The 22,329-nt window shown below is 36.9% G+C and overlaps 1 protein-coding gene across 15 annotated transcripts in view; it reads right to left on the reverse strand.

The window, feature by feature from the left end:
• TENM2 (teneurin transmembrane protein 2) overlaps window positions 1–22,329 on the reverse strand; it is a 3,817,113-nt gene that overhangs the window by 566,358 nt on the left and 3,228,426 nt on the right. The window lies entirely within an intron of this gene.

The following is a 22,329-nucleotide window of genomic DNA, read 5'->3' on the forward strand; positions in this document are numbered from 1 at the left end:
GGTTACTCTCAATGTCAATGCTAGCACAGTAAGTGAGCAAACTTGCATATCCATCAATGTGAGCCTGGAACAAAGTAAGAACACTAAGCAGGTGGAGAAATCGTTTTTCCCTGATAAGTAAGTTGGACATGTATGTGCTCTCTCTCCCAATGCTTCCATTTCGCCTTCCTCTACTTGATGATGAAAATTCAGCCAGCTTCTTTTTTCCTTCAGAAAATAAGGGTCTCTATAACCTTTGTGCATATGCATATTTAAAAAATACATACTGACAATTACACTCAATAAACACATAGATCATATAGGTATATATTCTCTAAATATGCAAATAAATCAAATACAATGTGACATTGGTGTCATTTTGATTTAAAATCTTTGACCTAAAGAAATCAAACTTCAACCATTTCTTGGAGCCCTGTAATATAGCCTGAGTCAGTTTTCTCTGAGGTAACCAGAAAACACATCACATAAGGTCAATAGCAAAACACCAGATGATCAAATTACAGCAGAGATATAACTTTCCCCATACCCTAGATACCCTTTTGTTAATCACACATATTTGGCAATGTGTTTATAAAGATCTGAGAACAGATCTTTCAATAGGTGGGAGTCTAGAAATGAAGCTGAGGCTATTCTGGATGATGCTCCTCCCTCTCTCCTCCTGGATTTCAACATGTCCTTGGTGAATTATTTTACCAATTTTACCTTCAATGGCAAGAAACGTAATTACTTTTGCACCAACCTAATTGAAATGGGGCTCTCAAGCTGAGGGAACCTCCAAAGTGTCAGGAGCTTCATTTTTTTTTGAGGTTCCATATTTCTCTAAGTCATTTCTAATGGCTCCAGGCATCTGAGCAAACCTCAAGCACCCATCCTTTTTCAGGTTTTAAATCCCAAATAGTTAGGTTGAGAGTCAAGAAAATTCCGGAACATATCTCTGAATATCATCTCATTCTATGAGATTGACCCTTGTGATACAGAATGAGGTTACCATAGAAACACATCTGGTCTCACTTTTGCTGAACCCTACCTGCCTTTCTACTTTGTAAACATTTCCATTTTAAAAGCCCTCAGTGAACTAAAGTGACTACTGGGCAGACACTACCTGGAAGGTATCTCAGGCATCTTATTCTGCAACCCAAAGGTTGCTGTGTATTTACTTGGGGACATATTTTGTCCAGGTAGTGAGAAGGATAGGCTATTTCCTTCCTAAATGCTTAAAACAATGCAGATTCATGCTTAATGGCAAAAAGACCATTTTTGTGGAGCCTATGACTTTTCCTTTCCCTAATGTTTTAGATTAGAGATGGAAAAGTCTGCTGTCTTAGGTGAATAATGATGCATGTCTTTATGACTTGAAGTGTTCAAAGGAGCTGTAGAACATTTTTAAAGATTCATTTCTTCTCAGGCATCTTATTCTGCAATCCAAAGGTTGCTGTGTACTTACTCAGAGACCTATCTTGGAAGGAAATAAACTATCCATCTCAAATGTATCCTTAAAAAATGTTCTTTGCCACAGGACAAGTATGGTGGATCTTGGCAAATAATAGTAGGTGATCAATAAACTCTGTCTTATTATGTGCCAGACACTAGCCTAAGCTCTTCAATGCATTATTTTATTTCATCTTTATGTCAGTCTTATGAGAAACATACTTTTATTATTCCCATTTTACAGATGAGAATGTGGAAGTGATGTGCTCAAAGTAATACCATCACTGGGGGCAGTGCTAGATTTAAACTCAGGATTTTGTTCCACACGCTGATAACTGATTCTACAAGCTGGTACTCAACCACACACAGTTGAAAAAGCATATGAGGCCTCTCAACAGCCTTGGTGCTACATCCCCTCTCTACCCTTTAACCATTTTTGGAAAGGCAAATGTGCCCTATAGTTAGCAAGGGAAACTTCGTATCTTTTTAACCACCTATCACGGACTATCATATGTCATTACAGATAACCTATTTATCATGAATTGCAACTACATGATTCTCTTGATGATGTTTAGGATGAAGTCTTATAAAGATTTGTACTTCTACACACACTGGGAACAGGTAGAAACTCTTAAGTGCAAGAAAGGAGTAAACATTCTCTAAAAACGAATTACTGATAGAGCAATGAATCAGCAGTATCAACCACTGAGATGTTGAAAATACATTTCCTCCCAACAACATTTGAAGGATCACATCGGGGATTCTTTAGGAAAGAGTACAGTTGAATAGAGAAGGAAAAAGAAGGCCAAGAGGGGGTAAGGAAAAGGATCAGCGGATATTGCTTAATTGATTGATTCAAGAGGTCATACGAAGACTCAGAGTTTCATGGCTTGGGGTCTGAAAATAGGAGGGCAGTTTCCTTTGGCATGGCAGACACGCACTGAGTAGAAATCAAAGAAAGAGATAACTGTCCATATTCACAGATGATTTCATGTTCTCCCTTAAACTACACATTTGAGTCACTTCTCAAAAATATCACTTATATTCAATGATACAAACATTTCACCATTTTCTTTTTAAGTTGCTTTCTGAAAAGGTCAACAGTAGTGAGAAGAAAGGCTTAAAGATATTGATGATTAACCATTCCAAATGAGGTCCTCAGAGTCTGTTTCTAGAATGGGACCCTAGGATCGGAGCCTGTTTCTCAGAGTTTCTTTCTAAAATGTCATCCTACAATAGGAGCCACCAAGGTAGCATTGAGTACCAATTGAGAGCTGGTGGTCTAGATTTTGTAAGATCTTGTTAGAGTCCCAGTTTAGCCTTCCCACTTAGAAGCAATGTACCTTCAGGCTCACAGCTTTAGCTTTGTATGTTGCCATTTTCTATCATCTCTGATATAGTGATATTAATAGACCCTGGATACTTATTAACAGATTATTCACAGATCAACTGAGATAGTATGTTGCTTGTCATCCATGTGAGGATGGTTCAATATAGTAGGTGCTCAGTAAAGATGAATATTCTTATTAGGACAGTTATAACATTATAACAACTACTACTGTTCATATTAGTAATGGGAAAAAGACTTCTGGTGATGGAAGAAAATAATTTAATACCCTTAAAATAGCTTATAGCATTCTTTATTCTCTCAACAAAATGTTTTAACAAAATTATCTCTTTGTTTCCCATCTAGCAATGCAGAAAAACAGACAAGAGATTTAGGCTGAAAATCTTTCTTTACATATTAACTAAGCTCTATCTGAGAGCACAAGATTTCTTTATTTGTTGCATGACTCATTCTCCCCACGTACTTACTCATTTACACCACGGATAAAATGTCAGTGTGTGCCCTCAGTCTTGATCAGGTAGATATAGAACGTGGTGCATTTTTCATGTGGAAGGCACAGAGAATGAACTGAGAGTTTCTAGAATGCAAAAGCCTCCTGCTTTGTGCTTATGTGAGACAAAGGCTACCCCTGTGCTCACCCGCATGAGAACCAAGAGCCAGGTGGCATCATTTGGAAAGACCATCAACCAGTTGGGATGGGTAGCCAAGGCTGAGACCATCTGTCTCATGCAAAAGCACCCAGTGGGTATTAGAGATCTCGTCACAGAGGCCTGGGTATGTACTTTCTGTTTTTCCTCGTCAAAATAAATTTTAGTGTTGGTCTGGATCCTTTTCTACTGAATGATGACTAGAGAAGAGAAGCTGGCACTGGTGATTCTTTCACCAGCTGCAGGAGAAGACCTTCTGGTTTCCCCACTGCCACATCCACATGGAGTGTGCAATTTCTTCTTTTTGAAAGCTTGGGGAGCCATAGGCAAGCACAATGACCATCCAGCCACCTAAGATGCATTCCTTTTATCCAAGTACTACATTCATTTTTAATTGAAAAATACTTCCAATTACATTATGTTTATCATAAATAAGAGTACAATGTGCTGGAGAGTGAAGCTGGCAGGCCATTCACAGATTGATTGTTATTAAAATTAGCATTATTATTATTTCATCAATTATTTCTACACTTTGGAACATTTTGTTTTCTTCCAAACCTCTTCCCATGCTTTTGTGAGTTTCATTATAATGTCAGGTGCCCCTTTCATAGAAGCATAAATTTCATGTCTGACAAATATGGTTTTCCCTATCTCAAGAAACCATACTATTTGGGGCCTGGAGAAAATGGCAATGCTATTTCTAATGCAGCCTATGTTTATTCTCTCGTGTAAACCTAATTATCAGCAGCTTTTGGGATTTTATTACATTCAACTAGATATTTATATAACAGCAACAACACGCTCTACCTTTTAATGATAAGCGTGGTGGACATTATTCTATTCTGCATGAACAGTATTCTTCTCCTAAGAGGTTAGTGACATTTGTGCAACCAGGAGGGAAGATAACATCACAGGAACCATCTTTCTTTCAAGCAACCAAGACAGAGTAATATAAAAATGGCAGCCAGTGCCAAATCTACTTTCTTGACTTTTTATTTCTGATGCCCAGGAAATAAAAAAATAGATACGGTCCTGCCTGTCACAGAGCTACTAGAGCATATAGGCAATAAATATTCAACTCAAACAAATGTACATAATACAGATTATAACTGCTGTGAAAGAAATAAGTGTAGTTGCCATTATTATTGTCCATTAGTGCAGGAGACTACGGTAACAGACATATTCAACACATTAAAAAGATGTCATATGCTCTAAAAGCAGTAATGTCTCAAGATATATATTTTTAAAGAAAGTCTCATTACAGGTAATTTGAAAGTTTATCCTGGGGGAAAAAAGGTGTCATTATTGTGTTTCCTCTTTGTTAATTATTTGTCTCCCTACCGATAAAACAACAAAGGGCAAAGCTTACATATAATTATTCTCTGTCACAAGCTATGAGGTCTGATTACATTTTATCAAGCATCTAATACTCTAAGTCTTGCTGTTACAGCCAGGGTCCCCAGCTTGCCTGACAATCCTGTGGATATACCATTTAAAGTTGGGAGTCTGTAAACACCAGGCCATCTGTTGGGAGCCACATCCCACAGCAGGAGATGAATGGCTGGTGAGCGAGCATTACAGCCTGCGCTCTGCCTCCTGTCAGATCAGCAGTGGCGTTAGATCCTCAAAGGAACATATTGTGAACTGTACATGCAAGGGATCTAAGTTGTGCACTCCTTATGAGAATCTAATGCCTAATGATCTGAGGTGAAACAGTTTCAACCCACAACAATCCCCCTGCCCCCAGGATCTGTGGAAAAACTGTCTTCCATGAAATCAGCCTCTGATGCCAAGAAGGTAGGGGATTGCTGATCTAAAGGGTATAGGCACTGTTACCACAGAGCACTGGAGTTCGTGTTCCCATTTTAGGGAGAGGTCATAAACAATGATGTCATAAATAATGACAGAATGAATAACTTTGTACATATACTAAATTTCTACAGGACAAGAAATGCAAGCGAGTATTGCATCCATATCAACAAGCTGCTATGAAAAGGCATTCTTGGCCAGGCGTGGTGGCTTATGCCTATAATCCCAGAACTTTGGGAGGCCGAGGAGGGCAGATCGTCTGAGGTCAGGAGTTTGAGGCCAGCCTGGCCAACATGGTGGAACCCCATCTCTACTAAAAATACAAAAATTAGCCAGGTGTGGTGGCAAGCGCCTATAATCCCAGCTACTCAAGGAGGCCAAGACATGAGAATCGCTTGAACCTGGAAGGCAGAGGTTTCAGTGAGCTGAGATCACGCCACTGCACTCCAGCCTGGGTGATAGAGTGAAACTCAGTCTCAAAAAAAAGAAGGAAAGAAAGCAAAGGCATTCTCTGTGTGTGTGTGTGGGCTCTTTAGCTTTTGCTCTTTTTATCGAGGAACACAGAATGCAGGTGCAAACACATATGCACAGTAGTAGGGCTGGAAAATAGAATGGAAGAATGAACATAGTTAAAGAGAAAATAAGTGGTTTGGAAGTAAAATCTAGAATTCACCCAGACACATAAAATTGAAAGAGAAGAAAATGTTTTTTCTATCTTGGCCAGTTTTGATGAGGCTATGGAGAACTAGGTACTCCTACACTAATGGTGGGATAACAAATTGGTACAATCTTTTTGGAGGGCAATCTGGGCATGTGTACATACATTTGTGTGCATTATGTATATGATACGCATATACATATATACATAATTAGAATATGGGTATATGTATATAAACAAATACAGAGTTAGAATATGGATATACACACACACACACACATATACATACACATACAAGCACATATACTTTTAATATGCATATATCCTTTCATTCAGCAAGCCTAATTCTAGGTATCTGTCCTGTAGAAATTAAGTATATGGACAAAGTTATTCATTCCATCATTGTTTATGACATCAAATAAAATAGACATAACTTCAATGCCCATTCGTAGGGGAATAATAAAATCATTGCACTTCCATCTTTGAAATTATCTGCAGCTGTTCAGTGGGCTAGGATATATGTTTAAAATGGAAAGATAGTCATGATATGCTATTAGGAAAAAGCAAGGTGCACGATTATATGTAGTGTATAATCCCCTTTCGGTTAAGAAAAGAAGGAAAACAATGTGTGTCCCTGTGTGCATATAGACGCTAGAAAAATTCTGAAATAATTGAGACACTAGTATTGAAAATACGGTTTGAACTACGGAGTTTAGGTAGCATATTAAAACAATTCATAAGCATATGTAATTATAGAGTAAAATTTCCCATTTTGAAGTTTGACTTCATAATTGTTTTAAAATGTGAAAACAGAAAATTAAATTTGACAAACCATGACGTAGTTAGCAACTCAAATCACAACTTCGTTTCTCTTACGATTTCAGTGAAACTGTTTTCTAGAGACACGGATACACTAACAGCAACATCATTCAAAGACAGTTTACGACATAGACTCAATCAAGGTTTATTCCTTAATGTGCAGCAAGCACTTAAAATATGTTAAGCAGTGAGTTAGGTTCCAGATTTATAAAAGCACCTATAAAAAACTCAGTTACACAGGGGATCTAGCAAAATAAGCAATTGTAATTTGGAATGACAAGGATGTGTCGTCGATACAGGTTTTTATCTCGAAGTCCTGCCATTTCCCAAGCATCTCTAGCCTCAGTCCAGTACTTTGCACCTCCACGCTCTTCTGCTAGTTTTGGCCACTGTCCTCTCTCATCTGGTTTACAGCATCTACAGCTTCTCAGCTAGGTCCTGCTTGTTTATTTTCCACACCTTGGGCAAACTAAACTTTCTAAACTGCATCTCTTCATGCCACTCTCTGCTTAAGATATTTCTCGGTCCTTAAGATAACATCCTACCTGTAATTTAGGGGACTTCCCAAAATCTTAGCCTTTTCAATCTCCCCACTTCATTTCTAGCCTTCTCTCTCTGGCCTGCAACTTCTGATTTGTGAACCTGTGAACCACAACTCCTTTATCTGTCCCCAATCTTTATAATGCCTTTTTACCTGGAAACCTTTCCCCACAACTCTTTCTTAGGGATTTTTTTTTTTAACTTATTCTACGTTAGGGCATGTTCTTTCCCCAAAAGTCCCTACTTGTACCTGTTTTTTTTTTCTGAAAGTCCATAAGTCATACAAAAGGAGGCATCACATTTTATCACCACACCCAGTGCCAAGTACTGCGTCTGGCATCAAATGGGCTCAATATTGGTTGGAAGATGAAGTGATGAATTAAAGAGTTCAGCTGCAAAGCCTATGGGAGCACTGAGAGGGAAAGCCCACCACAGCCTGGGAAATACTTTCTCCAAAACCTGCATCTTAAAGACACAGAGCAAGGAGTTAACAAGGAAAAGAGATGGTAATGCAGAGACAGACTGATGACACTTAACCAGATGGTTATAAGAAGTGTGTTCACTTAAAAATAAAGGTTATCTTGGCCAATGAAAAGAAATGACTTTAAAAAGCACTGCCACCATGATGGGGCATAATAAATGCTTCCATAAATGCTTCATTCATTTTAGAAAAGCTCTCAGCCTGTGCCAGGTGAACACTGCAAGAAGGTTTGGTCTTCCTTTTCCTACATGTAAAGACACTGACTATATTTTAGATTCTTCATCAATATAATACAACTCTTTCTGCAGAATAATGGTCCACAATAGAAATCTACACTGCTTATAATGTTGAAGTATCAATTTCTAATAACATGTTTCAGGAAAACTGCCTAAGAAATTAGTTTCAAAGATTTTCCTATTAAATTACCATTTTAAAGATAAAGATTTGCATGCAGTACAAATTGAGAAAACTGGTTAAGGGTGGAATTATTAATATATTATGTTAAAATTAATCATGACCACATACCTGCTTGACTTTAAGTAACTCAAATTACTCCTAATCTAAAGTGAATAAAAATAATGTACATATTTTCAAAAGAAGTACATCTACAGTGCTTGTTAATAACATATGAATTAATGCCAGGATTTCTGCAATGAGAAAATGCTTTTATTTTAACAGCCAGAGCTTTGAAATCTAATGCATTACCTACTTCATTTTTCTATATCATTTGAATTTTACCATATGAATATGGAAACATAAGAATCTCACAGCAATACAGCTTAGAATATTATTAATACTATTTATTTCTAGGTAGATCTTCAAGACAACATAAGTGGGTGATAACAGAGAAATCACATTTTAAAGTTAGAGAGAAGTCAGAAAGTCTTGTGGCAGCTGATATGAAATTATGGGTACTTCATCAAAACCCAGCCAGCCACAGCTACCTCATAACTCATGCTTAGAGCTTCATAATGTGATTAGGTTTTCAAGAGGGTGCATTTGTGTTTTGGTTTTCTTTTAATCACTTTATGTTCAGCTTGGCTTCCAACTGACTCCTGATTGACTACAGTCATCACGGCGAGAATAAAGAGATCGTCAACTTTGCCGAAGAAAAGTTATTAAATTTTAGTTTTCCTAAAGGGAAACATTCTCTGCAACAGTAATTGAAAAAAATAAAATCTTTATTGACATTCTTTGAGGGAAAATACAATATTCAACATTTAGGCTGAAGCTAGATAGGTAGAGAAAATACAGATTTGAAGCAATTATACAGACAAAGTCAGCCAAGAAAATTGGCTGTGAGAGAAGGTGTCTTGTCTGCTGCTATTTTGGCCTGATTGGCACCAAGGGTTTCTTCTTTTTTTACTTCCACTCAGTCATACACTCACTCACTCCACAAACATTTATAGAATGTCTAAAAATGTGATTCATCTTTGCCCTCAAATGAGATGCATTCTAATGGGTGGCTGGGGCTGGAATCAAAGGATAATAAGCAAATAGCCAGACTTCAATGTAGCAAGGGCTGTGACAGAAGCACAGACGCCAGTGGGGGGACAGAGGGAAGAAAAGGCTACATCTGTGCACAGAATCTGCTTATTAGCTATTTTTACCAATCTTCAGGCACTATACCATTGCCACTGAAGTAAAAGAGGCCCTGTGTTGAGTATCTAAGAATCCTTTTTAATGGCTTAGCTTGAAAAGAAGAACTAATCCACTATATGTGATAACAAGAAGTGGTTCATCTCTGGCTTTTCTTTAAGACCTTTGTTTTTTCCTGATTACAAATATAACATATGTTCATCATAGATAGGTAGAAAATACAAAATAAAAGTCACGAAAATAGAGGATATAGACAAATCACCTGTAATTCCATTAACTGGAGATAGTAATAATTTTATGGCAGATATTTTTAATCTTTTCTGCATGTGTTGGTATGTGTATTAAAATCTATTCTTGCTCATAACAGAAACAGTCAGAGGCTACTCTGGGACTCGTTATTTTAAATTTATCACAATATAATTCCATGTCTTTAAATATTATACTATATCAAGATTTTAGCAGTCACATATTATTTTATTACATCAACATATCAATTTATTTAACCAATTGCCTATTAATGAGAACTGTTAGACTATTTCTCCTTCTTCTATATAATAAATAATGTAGTAGCTTGGATGTGCTTAATTTGGGGAAGACAAATTAGTAATTTGATCCATATTCTATTCAAACTTATCTTAGAATCTCTGATATTTTAATAAACAGGTTTATAGGATTTTCCATAATTACATATAAAAATATACAAATTATCATATAATTGTCTTATATCAATATTATATTAAATATATGTAAACTATATTTTAGAATTTAATGATCCCCAAAACCACTTGAAGCTTCCTACAGAAATCTATGTTGAAAGCAAGTTTTATAAAATGATGATGCTTTATGGGTGGTGAATAAAAGTTGAAAATGCAAAAAGAAAACAGGCAAGGTTAGTACACAGAATACATGCCATAATGTATTCTGACAGATATTGATGGAAGACAGCAAAAGGTTAGCTCTGATTTACCTACCAACCAACAGAAACCCAAAAATACTATCGTTCTAACAAATAATAATGTCTTAAAAAGAAAAACAAAAAGCAGTTGCTCTTTACCTCAACTATTCCAGTACTGTCCTAAGAAATGTTTCCTGCAGATCTCTGTAAAGAAGATCTTTACATGTGGTGTAACAAGCAATATGCTTAATAACATATTCAAAGCAAATGCGATTATTTGCTTTCAAGAACTGGTAACTTTTTGCTTATCATTAGGAATAATTAAAATAAACTCTGTCTAGGGAATTACTTCAGGTTATATTATTGCCTTGGGGTAACTGGAAACTCTGGGATATTATTAAACAGGGGTTCGCTCTTGAAAAAGAAACTTGATGACATTCCTTTGTCCTCCACATGTGGAAAGGCAGATGGAAGAGTCTGAATGGAGCGGCCACTGATGGAAAGGCCACTGACTACCTTGCCCTTATTGTCCAACATGCATACATTTAGTTGAGAGAATTACCTATAGCCAGCAGCTGACTTTAAGAGGTCATCTGCAGGTGCACTGTCCTCATATAGTTTAATTAGCTTGACTTTTTCTTGATGACAAAACACATAAGAGTCACAAAGAAAGACCCAGGATAATCACAACACTTTCAAGGGCATTTTGAAAGTGAGGGAAATGTATGTTTAATTCTAGAAAGCATTGTTCCAACAAAAGATACAGTGGATTATTTAAAACATATTATTTATGAGAGATGAATGCAGAACAAAGCAGCAGGTAGCAGTCACTTTGCATAAAAACTGTCATCCTGAAGCTGCTTTTTTAGCTTCTAAAACAGATGCATTCCTCTCTTTTTTTGCTTTAAGAGAAATCTTCTTTCTCTTAATGAAACTGAAACCCCTTAACTGTGATCATTCTTTTCCTGAGCAGACACAAATGTATATATTCTGTTTGTGACAGGATAGCTTTATACTTGCCATATTGCTTTGTACACATTTTCAAGTTCATTTTCTGATTTGTCAAAGTACTCTTGAATACCAGGCATTAGAAGTAAGTACAAAGAGCAGGTGTGCTGAGTTTTCCCTTTTCACCGAGACTGCATGTTCCCAATTAAACCAAGAACCACATCTTGTCTTTTTATTTTTGACAGTGGGTTTATGGGATAATCAATTAGCAATGGATAAGAAGAATAAGTAAAGAAGGGGACTAATGAGTGAGATAAAGATGGTTAATTTCAAAGCAAAAGAAATCTGGGTAAAGAAATGGGCTGCAGTATAAGTTGAAGATAGCAGAGGTAGAAAAATATATTAATAATAAAAGATTAATAGCATGGACCTGCCTCTAAAACAGTGATACCTATAACACCTGTATATTTCTGGAAAATTTGACCATGAGCGGAATGACTGTGCTGTGTAAAAAAAGAGTTGTTACAGTGATCCATGGCTTAGATGATATGGCTTTTTAAAAATATGGCTTCTTGAATGGGCTTGGGAGTTCCCACTGTCCGTTCTAGGTCATTGTCAGGCTTCACGGAGTAGGTAAATTTCCCTAATGTTTTGAAAGTCAGACTGATCTCTGACATTTATGTACTACTCAAATAACCTGAGGAGTGTACAGTTAACAGGGGTAATGTGGGAAAGCGGAGGAAAGATAAATTCCCTGTGTAAGTATTGTTTGGACCTAACAACATTTTTCTGGTACTGCCTATATGAAAACGTGACTCTCCGACTTAACATAACAATCGCTTATGTTTGAATTCCGGACATGTACCAGATCTCATTTACTCTTCTTGAGCTAGGTACTATTATTTTTCCCATTATGTTGACAGAAAGATACAGACCCTGAAATAAGGCCACCAAATTTTAAGTAGCAGAGCTAGGATCCTAACCTCATTATCCCCTGTGCTAGATTACCTCCCATATAGTCATTAAATCATGTGGTCAAGAATATGCCCAAAGTTTCTGTAAATGGTTGTTTTCAAATGACTCCAGGGATACCTTGATTAAAGCCAGGCAGTCCTGGTGACACTTGAACATAGCAATAGCAACTCGTTGAACACTCAGACCTAGCCTTTCAAAGTGTGCATCAACCACATGGTACAAATATGTACTGTGGGTTCATATAATTTTAGAATCAGAGATGATTAATGGAAGCAGAGGATCACTGTTGTCTGAAAATAGATTCTTTTCTCTCTTCTTGAGAATTTCATGCAACAATTTACTGTCGAATTTTACATCCTCGGGTTCATTTAAATATCAGCAGATATCAAAAGACTTTGTGTATCATACCAAATCACAGGAAACAAGACATTTTGTTTTCCCGATTCATAAGAGGCACAGCCCATTAATAAACCATGCCAATCTCGTTAGAATATAAGCACTTACAAAATCTCATTATATTATATTGGTATTGGGCTTACTTGATATTTTCAGAGAGCTTACATATTCCTGGGGTGATGTGTTTCTTTTTTTCTCACCATCCATCAGACAGCACATCAGTTTGACAGAATGGATGTTCTAAGTTGAAGATTTACTTTGTTGCATTTGTTTTTTGAGACAGTGAAATGAAGAAGGCAAATGTGAGAAATGCAAATTTGGAGTTGTCTGGGGCTAGAGCTTCAACAGAGCCCAACAATGTAAAAATTCTGGTGGTTTGCTAGAGGGACATTTATAAAAGCTTCAATGCTGACAATGTGACCAGCTAGTACAGAAACATAACGTAAATTCTGCATTTAGAAAGATGACATTTCTATAAGCTAATGCTCCTCTGATGAAAGTTCACATACAGGCACTCATACACGTTCCACATTCTGAATACTTACTAAGTACTTCAAATCTTTATCTCACTTGATCCACCCCAAGAGGAAGGTGCTATTAATGCCCCCACTTGACAGGTGAGAAAACTAAGACATACAGAGATGATGTAACTTGTCCAAGGTCAAGTTATAAGCAGTAGAAACTTGGTGTCACATTTTTAATGTCTGCCAAAAATTATTATTATTTATCACTTATTGCAATTCTGCCTTTCAAATAAATGTTTTTGACTGTTGGTTTTGCATATCTGCCTCCATGGGAAAAATTTTGAATATGTTAGAGGCATCAGTTGTGGGTTTCTGTATTTGACTTACATATGAATTTTCACAGGAATAAACATTTTGGGGGCACCAAATCAAAGGTGAGGACCTAAAGAATAAACGTTCAAAGATACCCAGGTAGAACCAAGGTGATGGAATGACTGTATAATCAGTTTTTGACCTCAGGTGACCTGACCTGACCTGCGTAATCCTGGAAATTCATTTGTCTTCATTGAATAGGCAGCTGAGTTGACTAAACCTCATGCAAGAAGGTCAGCCAATTTCAGCAGAGTGACTGGAGGCAGCTATTCAATGTCAATACCCATGCACAGACACACACCCTGGAGTTTATTCCTCTTTTAAAGAGAATCTAATGGAGAAATTCTAGTCAGCAATAAGTTAGCTTTTTCAGGAGTCTAATGACATCGTTATAAAACATTCTAACTTTGCTCTGTGGATACAATGTCATTAGTGCCCCTGGGGTTTAGCCCATGCTATCACAGTTATTCTACGCAGCCTCTCTCCATGTTGTATCCTCTCCCAGTTGCTGGAAAAATAAGAGCTTTTATAGACACAAAAGAGACGGCAGTAGCCCCAAGAGCACACAATATTATTTTATTCATTAGTTGTCAAGTGCCTGCAGGGTTCAAAGAGACAGGTCAATAGAAGGGTGTATATAATGTGAATTGTTCTACACTAAAAAAAAAAAAAATAAGGTATTAGAGGTGTCCCTAGGGTTCAAATTTAATAGAAGCTGTAGATCCAATTGGGGTCTTTAAACTTGACCCCCTTTTCTGAGACCACCAGCCTGAAAGTGAGTATTTGAGCAGTGATTTGGATTTTCCTTTCAATCATTGACTATTATCCTCTGATGCCCCCACAAGCATCTAGTATGCTAAATACTGATCCTGGCCACCACATTCTCAAGTACTTTACATATAGTGTACATAGTGGATGTTCTATACATATTAGTTGAAGGAACAAATGCCAAGGGCTTAGTAGAGACAAACTATGTTTCAGAGAATTTCCCCAGTGGACAACTAAGAGGACCAGCATCCTTCTGACTGAGTAGTGGGCAAACGTATTTTGGTATAGAGGTTAGGTGAAATAAAAGCATTACTGGAAACCATCTTTTATGCTAAAATTAAAATCCCTGTATTATTTTTATGATTATTGAAACAGTATACACACATTGCAAAAATTAAAACAATGCTGATCAATAGATAGTAGACATTTTCCATTACCCCAAATCTGAAAGATTTTAAATAATAAAATATAATTTAAATTACTTTTTGAAGTTTTACATATAGGCACATGCGTAGAAGTACCCTATCATAAGTGGCATCTACACATTTGTACCACTGCTATAAGCCATAACAGACATGATTGTTCAATGCTTTTTATACAAAGCCTTAAATATATTGGAATCTTTTGGAATTCTAGGTGTGTGTTAGGGGTTGGAGGGTAGATTGAGCTGGTATCTCCAGAGAAACTGGCATGGCTCCTCTTATGAGCTATTAAGCGTAAGGAAAATCATCACATTTTTTTTCTTTGCCTGGCAGAGAAGGTAGAAGGGTAGAACTAATTTTTGGCTTACTTTTCAGAAGCTTTCCTTAGCAAAGTTTTTCTCTTGGAATGATTTATCACACCACTCTTGTTCTTTTGTCCTTGGGTCAATCATTTGTCAAACGTCCTTTTCTGAGAGAAATAGGTGCCTGCATGAATACCTGTACTCACATCTGTGAAAGTAAACTTTCATTTAGAAATCCACCGCGCTAGCACCCAGTTTGATTTTCAGATCACACAGAGCTATTTTAAATAACCAATGGGATATACTGAAATTCCAAACCTTCTTCAGAAATTATCGCCTAAGATTATTTGATTCTAAGCTTCTATTGAAAGCTGGAACACTTTTACACTGTTGGTGGGAATGTAAATTAATTCAACCATTGTGGAAGACAGTGTGGCGATTCCTCAAGGACCTAGACTTAGAAATTCCATTTGACCCAGCAATCCCATTACTGGGTATATATCCAAAGGATTATAAATCATTCTACTACAAGGACACGTGCACACGAATGTTCATTGCAGCACTGTTTACAATAGCAAAGACCTGGAACCAACCCAAATGCCCAACGATTATAGACTGGATAGGGAAAATGTGGTACATATACACCATGGAATATTATGCAGCCATCAAAAACGATGAGTTCACGTCCTTTATAGGGACATGGATGAACCTGGAAACCATCATTCTCAGCAAACTGACACAAGAGCAGAAAATCAAACACCGTATATTCTCGCTCATAGGCGGGTGTTGAACAATGAGAACACATGGACACAGGGAGGGGAGCACTACACACCGGGGTCTGTTGGGGGGAAATGGGGGAGGGGTGGGGGTGGGGAGGTGGGAAGAGATAGCATGGGGAGAAATGACAGATACAGGTGAGGGGACGGAAGGCAGCAAAGCACACTGCCATGTGTGTACCTATGCAACAATCTTGCATGTTCATCACATGTACCCCAAAACCTAAAATGCAATAAAAAAAAAATAAAATTAAAAAAAAAAAAAAAAAAAGAAAGCTGGACTAAGAGTAATGATGGGTTAGGAAGCGTGCCTGTGGGGTATGCAAGTGATTCATTCACTCCTCTAGTACTTGAGGTTAAATCACTAGAAGGTCACATGCTTGGATCTATCTCAGTTTTATGTTAAGGGGAGTAAATTTATATTGAATCAGGTTCTAATAAATTTATCTTAATTTTGTTAAAAGTATATATTGAATCAGGTTTTAATCCATCTATCTTTTTAAATTAAAGGTATATATATTAATAAAATATATTAATAAAGGTATAAATACCTAATCAATCTACCTTTTTAAAAAGTATATATGTTAATAATATAAAAGTATATATATTAATAAAACAGTTATATATGTGTGTATATGTGTGTGTCTATAAACACAAAAACAAACATACACAAACACAAATGAATTAGAAATTTATGATACTGTCAGTGTGTTATTTTATAAAATTGTCATTGTTTTGCTGATGTCCTAGTTACCAGTTTGTATAGGTTTTGAATGGTTGCTCTAACACGAATTTACTATAAATCACCTTGGTTTGTTTTCATTGCATAATTTTGCATTGCAAGATTTTTAAAGCATGCGTATATTACATTCGAGCAGAAACGCAAGCACTAGTTTCACAGGTTTGTTGTGAGGATTAAGAGAGAGATAATACGTGAAAAACAGTTATCTCGGCACACTGCACACGGAATGAGTTCCATAAAGGTCATTACCATGACTATCGAAATGTTTATATCCCAGAGAATTCATAACTTCCATATTATAAGCAGAATGCATCCTTCAGGAATTGTGTAAAATATTTGTGCCCATTCTATATTTCTGGACATATATATACATAATATATAATATAATATGTATATATATATATTATATAATATGTATATATATATAAAATCTGTAGCTATAAATATATATATAACTATAGCTAAAGATTTTATTTCTATAGAACATACCTTTATTATAGATGTTCTAAAGGGATTAACATAAAATGATAATAAACGGTTATTTATAAATATAATACACACTATTCATAAAGACATAAATAAAATGTCACTATAAAATACAATACTTCCTTGTATAAGTCTAGTTTCATGGTTCTTATGCCTAACTGGATATCAAATCACTTGATTTGACTACAAATATATTCCAGCTTGGGCCTTACTCAAGCTGTTGATGAGACTTGCAGCGGGGCCCACCCTGTGTAGTTCAATAAAGTCTCCAGATGACTCTGACTTTAGCTAGGCTTGAGAAAAATGTTAAAATGTCAGGTTATAAAATTCTTCCATTCAAAATAATCGTGTGAGTGACTGCTACCTAACCTGTTTTATGACTATGCTAAATAAATATGAGCTTACTCCTTGGCTGATGGACTCTCAAATGCTTCTCCTTTTATGTCAGGGCCATTATATAAGAGTAAAATAGTCTCAACATAAACTTCATTTTTATTCACAGTATCCTCATAAAGCACTGCTACAGAACTATGGGGTGGGATATGTGTGTGTCAGACCAAATCATATGACTGATGCCTTTCTTCTATACATACCCTCTATTCTTTGATAACTATGAGTCTAAAGGCTTAATTTAAATGGTGGGGAAAGAAGAAAAAAGTTACAATATTACACGTTTATTGTCATATTTAGGTGGGTGTAGACAGGCAAATGAAAGAGCCCCTTTAATTAATTTGGTGACAGGGGACTTTATAAACCTACACACTTGGGATAGTGCCAGGGTTTCCTAGTCTCTCCTACATAGTTGAGTAAAAACAATGGCTTGGGAGGCAACAAAGACACAAGGATGAACCGAATGGGAAGGCAAAGTGGCAAGGAGGAATGCGAAACAGACTACTTCTTTAGAACAGGATAGATTTGACCAGCGAGGTGTCGAAACAGCATGTGTCATGTACAGGGCACTGACAGGAAAATATAAAAGAAAATACCTTCCAAAAAAGAAACAGAAAGATAGAGACAGGAAGTGGAAGGAGGGTTCACTGTGAACACCCATGTCCCAGAGCGGAATGAAGACTCTCAGTATCGTCTGTCCTATCCTGTCTGAAGAACGTGCTTGGGTAGTAACATTCATTACAATTTGAATGATCAAGTCTATGAATGAGGGCTTCCAGAGTCTCGTACAGGTCTTGTAGTGCCCAGAAAAAAATGTGATGAGAGAGAGAGACAGACAGACAGACAGACAGAGAGAGAGAGAGAATGAGAATAAATATCTGGCCAAAGGAATGAAATTAATAAAATGAAACAGAAAGGACAGGATATGGATACACTTTCGTTGACATTGGATCACATTGCCCTTTATAACGTGTATATGTTTAGTAAAATTGCAGGGCTCCCTTTGTCCTTATCTCTGGACACCTTGGGAGTTTTGATCCTTAAAATTACAAAGAGGACACGGAAGGATCACAAAGCGCTCCCTCTTGGATGCATCGCCATCCATCTTTTTGATGTGAAACATCTAAAACCAAATTCTCAAAAATAATTTTCCACTGAGCATTTATTCAGAGCTCTGTTTCTCTGGTGATTCTTAACAAAGGTTTTGTTGCCAGTGCCCAGAGGAAAGACTAATTTAAATGTAGAAAGAGACACTTAAAAAAATAATGTCATCTGTTGGCAAAATCTCTGAGGGTATTACCTTCCTTTCACACATGCAGGGAGCTAAACCTGATTGCATTTAGGGTTATCTTTAGCAGCTACACTCAGAATCAAAACATTCTCATGAGGACTATTGTTCTAACTAATCTACTTATTAAGCTTTTATTCCATTTTAATAGTCTTTTATTTAAAAAAAAAACTCGAAAGTGGCAGCAATGGATTTTGCAATTATTAGCAAGTAAAGAGCAGCTATAACCTACAACTACTGGTTTGTCTAAGAATGTTGTCTTTTGAAAGCTGTACTTTAAACCGTTTTGCTAATTACAGGCACTTACTCCCCATCCGCCACCCTGTCCTCTCTCCCCAGTAAAGCACAATCAGCATGAAGCCAACTTTCCACTAATGTGGAGTTGAAGGTGAAAACGTTCAGCAGGTGTAGGAATGAGAAGCAGCAACCAAGGGTGAGATAGAAGAAGAAAAAAGCACAATATATAATATTTGTGAATGGGAGAGTCACAGCTTTTTTAAAGCTCATCCTTTGTGCTAATACTAATTTGTGTGTTTCTTTTTCTTTAGGCTTCCTCCACCTTAACTCTCTTCAAGGGAGAGAACAATCAGGCTGATGAATTTCCCTCTTAAATGCTGTTTTTCTTGATCAAGAGATGTTCACACATTTATTTTGAATGAAAGCTACATACATCAGACTAATGAAATGAAGATTTTCTAATTCTTTACTTCTTATTAAGAATTTTCCCCACAATCTACAAACAGTATAATTTTAAAATACATAACTGTTTTCCCCATATCTATTATCCTTGTACATCTGAACACAAATACAAGCCACAAATTGCTAGAGAAATGTATAAAGCCGCACACTCAAGGATCCGTGTAAACACTGAGAACTGTGAACCCACCAAAGTCATACTGCATTTTTAAAGTTTGATTTGGAAATTCCAAATAAAAGAAGCAGTTTATTGTTATGTTAAGTGTATGCGCAATTAAAATGGTGCACCTTATGGGGCTAATGTATTCTTTGACTTCTGATCAAATATTCTATTTATTTATTTATTTATTTATTTATTTATTTATTTATTTATTTTTGGGACAAGGTTTCTCTCCCATCACTCAGGCAGAAGTTCAGTGGGGGATCTCAGCTCACTGCAACCTCCGCCTCCTGGGTTCAAGCGATTCTCCCTTTTCAGCCTTACAAGTAGCTGGGACTATAGGGGTGCATCACCACACCCAGCTCATTTTCGTATTTGTTTACAGATGAGGTTTCACCGTGTTGCCCAGGCTGGTTTAGAACTTCTAAACTCAAGCGATCCCCCTTCCTTGGCCTCCCAAAGTGCTGGGATTACAGGCTTGAGCATACATTAAGCCTTTACTATCAGAAATTTCCACATCATTTTCATTCAGGGTCTCTAAGAAACGCTTTAGAAATCACCTAAAAGCAAAAAAGAAAATGAAACCTCATGCTGCACTGATACCTGTTTATTCCTAAGGATCCAGGGAATGTCCCAGGAATCTGCTTCTCCATTAGAGCACACGAATGATGCTGGAAGTTATGTTAAATGCAAACAGGGAATGACCCAAGGAGTAATAGAATTTAACATTTGTGGAACATTTCTAAAAAATATTAAATTCCATAATCATTAGTTTATGAAACCTCATAACACCCTCACAGGAGTCATACGTAGTTTAAAACAGACAACAAACCTTGTTATCACAAGGTAAGTCTCTGTTAAACAAGGATTTGATCATTTACACAAGAGCTAGATTTCTGTTTTTCATAAGGGGGCTCTTGGTGGAGCTGAGAAAGATTTTCTTCAATGACCTTGAACTCTCATCCTTAAATAAACAAAACAGCCCCAGGAAAGAGCAAAGAGTATACACATTCAGTTCACTTAGAGGGGGCAACCTGGGGAGTGAAGGAGATTTTCAAAGGTGAGAAAAACAGATTATATTTTCTTTGTTGGGGACTTTGTTATGAGGATTGTGCCATCAAAGGGCCAATGAAAGACTTTCTCCTGAGATGAAAGATCAATATCTTATTTGATTTGCAGGAAAGAAATAAACTTCAAAATGAAGAGTTCTTCACTGTTTTCCTTGGTTAGATGTCCCTTCTAGTTTAGGACGCTGTTGGCCATATCTTAAGTTCTCAGACAGAGAAACTGAGATATGCAGAGATTTCATGTGAATTTTCCAGCCCTCACGATCCACGCCATTCAATAGAAGGTAGCACATCTGCCATATTGCCATTATAATCAGGCACCCAGGAAATCAACAGCAAAAGCCCTCTTCCCTGTGAGATAAATGACTGCCTAAAGAAGAGTGGATATTAGTGAGATGACTGCTTCCTTTCCACTGCCCATGGCAGATACTGTTGTTTGCCTGCTCTGTAGACAGCAGCTGTTTCTCTAACCTCCCTCTCTTTCCTGGCCAAATCTCATTTTTGTTCACGTTAACAGGTGCTCAGAGAAGCTGTGCCCCTCTTGTAGCCCAGAGGATGACCTATGGTTTGTCTAAATAACTAACAATTCTATGCACTTGCGTGATTGACTGATGGGTGAACTGATGACCTGGCTTTGTCTAATAACACATGAGGGAAATTTGATAGATTCTTGGAATAATTTTAGTCCCTGATGAAAAGAGAGAGATGCTGGAGGTAGATCCTCCCCTCACTTGCCTTTCCTGGTTTGGATGTCATTGTGGCAGAGAGGTGCTCAAAGATGAAATCTAATGTGATTTGAAGGGAAAATATGGTCAACACCAATACAAAGATTCTTCAGTCCTCAAAGGCATTGTCGAACTACTGAACCAAGCCAGAAATTATCCACCTCCAGACTCAAGGGCCTTATTTTTAAGCCAGTTTTAGTTCAGTATTGAGCTATTTTTGCAACAGAAAGCAGATGTAAGGATATCTCTCTCTCCTCCACTGAAGAAATTTTTCATTCACAAAAGACCTGGGTATTTTTAAAAGCTCATCATATTTGAGTGTCTTAGAGTATTTACAGGGAGCTATAATATATAAGGTAACTCACAGAGTTTGCCTAGGATTGTCCTAGTTATACTGCTAAGAAGCACCATATCCCAGAAACCCCTTTCAGTCTCAGGCTAACCTGGATAGTTGAGCACCTTAAATATATTACAAAATCCAACATATGAAATTTATTCTCCCCCAAATAAGGAAGTATCCAGATAATTCAATGTGTTTTTTCCTCTTCCTCAAACATCTGGGCTCATCAAGTGCAAACAGAATTTGGACTAAATTTAAATAATGTCTTCGGTAGGCCACTTGGCTTTCCAGATAGAGAAGAATGGAGATTTCAGACCATTTGTGAAAAGAAACCTAGCATAGGCTTTCATTAGGATTACTATTATGAAAAGCTAGTAATATATGAAGAGTGCATGTGAATCCGCCAGGCCCTCTAAGTACTGTCCTTGAATGATCTCATCCAACTATCAAATCATTCTAAAAATATTAATATTTAATGTTAGTAATTGTGAGATTTTAACTTAGCACATGTAATAATGTAATGTTTTAATTCAATACCGTAATTAATGCTTGTTTCCATTCTGCAGATGAAGCAACTGAAGCTTGGAGAAGTTAAGTAAACTGCCGAAAGTTATTCATACGGTAGATGTTTGAAAAACAATTCCCAATTTTTGCCAGTAAACATAAGTGGATTTCGTTTGAAGTTGAAAAACTGTCACAGAACACATCAAGACTTATGTGAACTGAATCGGAACATCCTAAGTGCTCATTTCCATTTCTTAAAAGTTTCACTTCAGTTCCTTTCAACC

The sequence above is a fragment of the Saimiri boliviensis genome, chromosome 20 (genome assembly GCF_048565385.1).
Source record: "Saimiri boliviensis isolate mSaiBol1 chromosome 20, mSaiBol1.pri, whole genome shotgun sequence".
Classification (NCBI taxonomy): domain Eukaryota; kingdom Metazoa; phylum Chordata; class Mammalia; order Primates; family Cebidae; genus Saimiri; species Saimiri boliviensis.